Source organism: Sapajus apella, unplaced genomic scaffold (assembly GCF_009761245.1).
Source record: "Sapajus apella isolate SASKATOON/1434 unplaced genomic scaffold, GSC_monkey_1.0 scaffold1, whole genome shotgun sequence".
NCBI lineage: Eukaryota > Metazoa > Chordata > Mammalia > Primates > Cebidae > Sapajus > Sapajus apella.
Window position 1 is genome coordinate 6344309 of NW_022436941.1, and position 7802 is coordinate 6352110.

The window sequence follows — 7802 nt, forward strand, 5'->3', positions numbered from 1 at the left end:
TGTGTCCCGAGGATATAGCCCAGTGTCTTCCCCAGTGAGCTGCTGCTCAATGCACATTGCTGCAACAGAGCCATGAAGCATAGTCCCAGGTTGCCTGACCAATTCCAGGTCCTTCCAGCTGCTTTTCCCTCTTCACTCTCCCTGCATCCTCCTCTGCCCAAGGTGGGGCCTGACCTCAGCCATGCCTGGAGGTGTCTTTCATGAGAGGGCCCTCAAACTAGGAGTCTGAAGAAGTCCTCTAAGGCCTTATTGGTGAACTTGAGACTCAGGCCAAGGCACAGTGGGAAGGCTGGGAGTTCTGGTGATCCCCTCACTGCACTGGAAATTGACCCTTGTGCAGCAGGAGTGCAGTGATGACTGACGACCACGTACAGTAAGGAGCATAGGTTGTGGCCTGAGTGAGTAAGTGAGCATGCTGGCTGCCCAGGTGCCCCGACAGTCCCATCTGGAGATGACCAAGTAGGGATGCAGGACCCAGGACTTCATCCAACTTGGGCCAATACCCCCAACCATGGGCAGAGAGTGTGGGACCAGCCAGGCAGGTGGGAGGTACCCAGCCACCCTCCATGCCGAAGATACCACTGAGTCCTCAGTCCACATCCAGCTCAAGATAAGGTTCCACTGTCCAGACAGAATGTGGCAGCAAGGAGAAAGCCAACCCCTGTCAGAAGGAACTTGGCAGTACCTGCTGTCCTTTTGGGTGCCCTAGCCCAGGCTTCTTGCTCCAGACTTTGCATTCCCCTAGGATCACAGTACCCTCGTCACTGGCCAGTTGACCAAGCCAGAGCCTTGTTTTCCTTCTGCCAGGGCAGCTTTTCTTCCTGTGGACTTTTCTTGCCTTAGAGTTCTCTGTCTGACTGCTGGCTCATCTTCTACTCAGCTAGGCCTCTGCTGCCCAATACAACACCCTCCTTACTCCCATCCCTAGCTTAAGTCAGCACTCAGCTAGCTGCTCAAGATTTGGCTCTGCTTTCTGAGAGGTCTCTGGGCAAATCCTCAGCTCAGCTCTAAATACTTCTGCATTCAGTCTCTTTGGTTCATTGATCAGGAATCATATGATCTTTTAAAAACACAGCTGGCGGAGTCGCCCATCTGTGTTTCTGCATTTGGATCAGTAAATCAGGCTGCCTGGAATTTATTTAAACCTGCAGGTCTGGGGATAGAATGAGGCTGCCCTCACTATGCCTCCTGTGATGATCTCTCATTTTCTGGAGCTTCTTAATTTTTAAGAGCACCCTTGGCTGGGCTTGTAGGACTGGGTCTGTTGTTTATACTCATTTATCTCCTGAGTTCCTCTAAGGATATTTTCTTTTTACAGTGAGAGTCACTAATTATGGGATGAAGCACAGTTTGCACTCCTCCCCCATCCCCATCACACACACACACACACACACACACACACACACACACACACACAGACACACACAATTATTTCCCATAAAAAATGGGTTGTAAGTCCTTTGCCAGGTCAGTAACTTAAGATAGTAATGTTGTGTGTGCTTCCTCCCTCACACCTCATCCTGTGTGATACACACGGGAATATTGCTAATGTGGCAGAGACGCCAGTTATCCCCAATATCTGGTCTAGCTGAACACATGGCCACCCAAAATAAATACTAAATTTCCTAGCCCCCTTTGCAGCTATCAATATACGACTAAGCTCTGACCAGTGAGACAGAAATAGAATGGCACATCCAACTTCGGGAAGTCACACACTGCTTCCTTTTCTCCTTCTTCCCACTAGCTACAATGCACTATGATGCAACAGTCGGAGTTCGAGCAGCCATCGTTGAACATGAGGATGAAGCCACATGCTTTGAGGATGGCAGTGTGGTAGCCAGCTTCCAAGATGGCCCCTAGTGATTCACATCCTTGTTCAGTTCTCTCCTGCATGCAGTAGAGCTGACCTGTGTAACCAACAGGATATTGCAGAAGTGATAGTAAGTGACTTCTGGGACGGCATCCTAAAAGACATTGTAATGTATGCCTTGCCCTCACTGCCTCACTTGTTCTAGGCTAGCAGAAGCCCACTCAAGCAACCCAGTGGAGGATTATGGCAGTGAGGGACTGAGACTTGCTGCAAACAGCCAGGGTTAACTTGCCAGCAATGTGGCAGTCCAGCAAAGCCTTCAGATGACCACAGCTCCATCTGACATTCCAACTGCAACCTCATGAGACAGCTTGAGCCAGAACCACTCAGCTAAGTCACTCTCGAATCCCGACCACGGAAAGTGCAAGATAATAAATGTTTATAGTTGTTTTAAGCCACTGCGTTTTAAATTAACTTGTTACTCAACAACAGAGGAGAACAATGAAACAGAAGAAACCTTGGCCTTCTGAAACTGCGGAGGGCCTAGCAACCCTTGACACCTACCTCCAACCTCATCTGCCTTTTTTTCTTTTTTTTAAATCAACTCCTCTTGTTTTTATAACTATTATTTTGGGTTTTCTGACACTCTTATTCCTATTCCTGGTTTGGCAGCATTCATTCAGAAACTCTTCTGAGAGTCGCCAGCTGGAAGTGCCTTTTGGAGGCTGTCTCAGTTGTCCCTGCTGCCAATGGCACGTCGAAGCCCAAATCTTCCTAAGATGATGGGCAGTTTATGTCAGAAATGTCTGCAAAAGGAATTTTATAATGAGACCCAAAGACCCACAAGAATTTTATAATGAGACCCAAGGATCAGGAGACCCTCACTCCACCCTCTCCTGTGTGGTCTCTCTTAGGTGACCTTATCTGGCTCAGGGAGATGTCACTCTCTTCTGGGTCTCCCTGGGATGTCCATGAGGCCAAGACACATTTGTGAATAAGGTACTTTGGGAAGTGCCATGGTGCTTTATCAGCTGAAGGCAGCGCTCTGCTGTGGGTCTGGCTGTTTCTGGACGGAGTTGGCCTACAACAGCATTTGCAGGTGACGCTTCAGGAACCAGCCTTCAGGTGCGCATTTCAGGTGGTCTCCTGAGCAATTCGTATACTCCCTGCTCAGATCCACTCAGCCACGGCAGCTGACAGACTGAGTGATGGCAATCCTGCTAGCCCATGTCTTTCACTAAAGCAGTCCTTCCCAGGTCCCTGATTGCAGGTCCCTGAACAATGGCCAGCTCCTCTGTGGCTTCCTCTCCTCCTCACATTCTGCTTCATCACAGACTCCAACATCCCTGTGAACTAACCAGCTGACACAATTCCTGATCTCACTCATCACAATTCCAAGCCCTGCCTAATGTTCCCCACCTTCTCGCATTTGGCTCTTGCCACAGTGGGACAGCTTCTCTCTGAAATCTTAGTTGCTTGCATTCTGCCAGAGGCCCTGACATATGCTTCTTTCTGGTTTTTCCATTCCTCCCACCACTTCTGCTCCTCAGCCTTAACAAAGACCTTCTGACCCTAGAGGCCTTGAGCGTTTCCCCAGCCCGGACCCCTCTGAGCCACCTGAACAACCATCCATTTTCTAACCCTAGATTAGTGAGAGTAATGCTCAATGCTGTAACAAGCAATCCCAAAATGTATATTGGCTCCTACAATATAGTTGATTTCTTGCTAACAAAAAACGAAATGCGTGTTCCTGATCAGTGGTGTATGTCCTCTAAGTGATGATTCAGGAATCCAGGCTCTTCTCACACTGTGGCTTCACCATCTCCAATATGTGGTTTCCAAGGCTGTCTTAGTCAATTCAGGCAGCTATAACAAATATCATCGATTGGGTGGCTCATGAACAACAGAAATGTATTTTTCTTTTTCTTTCTTTCTTTTTTTTTTTTGAAATGCAGTTTTGCTCTTGTTGCCCAGGCTGGAGTGCAATGGTGCAATCTCGGCTCACTGCAACCTCCGCCTCCTGGGTTCAAGCAATTTTCCTTCCTTAGCCTCCCGAGTAGCTGGGATTACAGGCATGTGCCACTATTCCTGGCTAATTTTGGTATTTTTAGTAGAGACGGGGTTTCTCCATGTTGGCCAGGCTGATCTCGAACTCCTGACCTCAGGTGATCCGCCCACCTTGGCCTCCCAAAGTGCTGGGATTATAGGTGTGAGCCACCAGACCCGGCCTTAGGAGTGTATTTTTCATAGTTCTGGGTGCTAAAAGTCTGAAATCAGGATACCAACACACTCAAGCTGTGGTGAGTGTCCTCTTCTGGGCTGCAGACTGCTGACTTCTCCTTGCATTCTCACATGGTAGAAAACAAACAAGCTAGTTCTCTGGACTTTTCTTTTTTCTTTTCTTTCTTTCTTTTTTTTTTTTTTTTTTTTTTGAGACAGTCTTGCTCTTGTCACCCAAGCTGGAGTGCAATGGCATGATCTTGGCTCACTACAACCTCTGCTTCCCATGTTCAAGTCATTCTCCTCCTTCAGCCTCCTGAGTAGCTGGGATTTCAGGTATGAACCACCATGCCTGGCTAATTTTTTTTTTTTGTTTTAGGTGGTGTCTCGCTCTGCCACCAGGCTGGAGTGCAGTGGCGTGGTCTCGGTTCACTGCAACCTTCAACTCCCTGGTTCAAGCGATTCTCCTGCCTCAGCCTCCTGAGTAGCTGGGACTACAGGCATGTGCTACCATGCCCAGCTAATTTTGTATGTTTAGTAAAGACGGGGTTTCTCCATGTTGGTCAGGCTCATCCCGAACTCCCAACCTCAGGTGATCCTCCCACCTTGGCCTCCCAAAGTGGTGGGATTACAGGCATGAGGCACTGTGCTGGGCCTTTTCCTTCCTTCCTTCCTTCCTTCCTTCCTTCCTTCCTTCCTGCCTTCCTGCCTTCCTGCCTTCCTTCCTTCCTTCTTTCCTTCCTTCCTTCCTTCCTTCTTTCCTTCCTTCCTTCCTTCCCCCGCCCCGCTTTCTTTCTTTCTTCATTTCCTTTTTTAACAGGGTCTCACTCACTTGCCCAGGCTGGAGTGCAATGATGCAACGTTCACTCACTGCAACCTCCACCTCCCAGGTTCAAGTGATCCTCCTGCTGCAGCCTCCCGAGTAGCGGGGACTGCAGGCACGCACCACCACACCTGGCTAATTTTTATATTTTTAGTAGAGACAGTGTTTCACCATGTTGGCTAAGCTGGTATTAAATTCCTGACTTCAAGTGATCCAGCCACCTCAGCCTCCCAAAGTGCTGGGATTACAGGTGTGAGCCATCATGTCTAGCCACTGGCTTCTTATTATACAGGCACTAATCCCATCCTGAGGGCTCCACCCTCAAAAACCTAATCACCTCCCAAAGGCCCCACCTCCAAATACCATCACACTGGGGATTCCAGTTCAACATATGAATTTTGGGAGGTGACACAAACATTCACTCTATAGCAAAGGGGCATCGAACTGGGAGAAGGGGCAAGGAAGGGTGGAGAAGGGACATCTACTTCTTAGCTCTCTTGGGCCGAAAGTGACATGTCATCCCTGATCAACATTCCATTGGCAAGAACTAGTCCCCTGACTCCTCTTAGATGTCATAGGTGTGCCTGGGTCTGTTTTGCTCTCGGTTTCTGATAATAAATGTTCTAAACACTCCCTTCCTGGCCCCAGCCCCTCCCATCACTCTCAGCAAGTGAGAATTTTAGGGTCAGGAGGTATGACCTTCCTGCACTTTTCCCCTCTTGCCTCCTCCTCCCCAACCACACTCATATAAACTTGTTCACGGCACATTCACTCCAGCCTCCTCTCTCCAGCCTTGCGGCCCAAACCCTCCCTCGGTTTCAGACCTGTGTATCTACCTGCCTGCCAGGTGCTTCCTCCTGGATGCCTGCAGCTCTTTCACACTCACTAAGTCTTAAACAGCTCATCATCTCCCAGCCCACCCGCTTGTTCTGGGTTCTTCCTCCTATGATGGCGACACTCTAACCACATGATGGATCTGACTGAAAACCTGAGGGGTCTCCTTGTCTTGTTTTTCAGGTGAAATTCTAGCCCAGCATTTCTTGAGTTGGTTCCTTCACCCCTTTCCTCAGGCCAGGTGATCGCTTCTGGCTTGGATGCCTGCCGCTGCCTCCTGAGGGGTCTTTATACCTCCTGTGCATTGTCCCTCCTGCCTGTTCTCCACCAGCAGCCAGAGTGACTGTTCTAAAGTACAGATCTGACCAGAGCATTCACTTTCTTAAACCCCATCCTCCTCAAGTGAAGCACAGATTCCCCTCTGAGGTCCCCAGGACCCAACGTAACTGGCCTCACTGCCCCCTTCAACTCACCTCCCCTGACTCTCAAGAAACACCAGGCTTTTGGCTGGGCCCGGTGACTCACACCTGTAATTCCAGCATTTTGGGAGGCTGAGGTGGTGGGTGGATCACCTAAGGTCAGGAGTTCGAGAACAGCCTGGCCAACATAGCGAAACCCCGTCTCTACTAAAAATACAAAAAAAAAAATAAAATAAAATAAAAATAGCTGGGCGTGGTAGCACTCCCCTGTAAGTCCAGCTACTCTGGAGGCTGAAGTGGGAGAATTGCTTGAACCCAGGAGGCGGAGGCTGCAGTGAGTGAGATCACACCACTGCACTCCAGCCAGGGCAACAGAGCAAGACTCTGTCTCAAAAAAAAAAAAAAAAAAGAAATGCCAGGCTGGGCATGGTGGCTCATGCCTGTAATCCCAGCACTTTGGGAGGCCAAAGCCGGTGGATCACGAGCTCAGGAGTTCAAGACCAGCCTGACTTATATGGTGAAACTCCGTCTCTACAGGAAAATAAAAAAATTAGCCAGGTGTGGTGGTGCCCGCCTGTAGTCCCAGCCACTCAGGAGGCTGAGGCAGGAGAATCGCTTGAACCTGGGAAGCAGAGGCTGCAGTGAGTCGAGATCATGCTACTGCACTCCAGCCTCGGCGATAGAGCAAGACTCTGTCTCAAAAAAAAAAAAAAGAGAGAAATGACAGACTTTCCTCTGCACATGCCCTGCGGACTCTGATGCCACAGTGGGCTCATGGGTGAGTGCCCCTCCTCAGTGCGCCTATAACATCCTTTGTTTGCTTCTGTCTGTGGTTATCATACTCCGTGGTAAAGCGCTTTCTGTATGTTTGTTTCCCAACACCACAAGAGCAGGGGCTGCCTATCTTTATTTCAGTTTCCTAGTGCTGGGTACAGTGCTTACCATACAGCAGGTGCCCAAAAAATGCTCACTGAATAAATGGAGATGGTGAAAAGGTACCTGTTTAAAGGATGGAAAACCTGGATTTAAATCAAGCTTGTCTAAGCCATGGCCTAGGCCTGGGACAGCTTTAAATGCAGCCCAACACAAATTCACAAACTTTCTTAAAACATTATGAGATTTGGTTTATGATTTTTTTTAAGCTCATCAACTATTGTTAGTGTTATATTCTATGTGTGGCCCAAGACAATTCTTCTTCTTCCAACGTGGCCCAGGAAGCCAAAGATTGGACCTCCCTGATTTAGATATACTTGCCTTATACTATCTTGCCTTACACTGAATGAACATTTACTTCTCAGGAGAGCCAAGTTATATGTCTATATGTGTACACACACACACACACACACACACACACACACACACTCTTTATGTGAAATCTGATCCTTTGCTTGAGAGCCTCCCCACCAATTAATCATGACTGGCCATTTGCAAAAAACCTTTTATCCCAAAGCACTTTTCTTTTTTTTCTTTTTTGAGACAGAGTTTCGCTCTTCTTGCCCAGGCTGCAGTGCAATGGCATGGTCTCGGCTTACTGCAACCTCCACCTCCCGGGTTGAAGCGATTCTCCCACCTCAGCCTCCTGAGTAACTGGGACTACAGGCACTCACCACCATGCCTGGCTAATGTTTGTATTTTTAATAGAGATGGGGTTTCACCATGTTGGCCAGGCTGGTCTGGAACTCCTGACCTCAGGCGA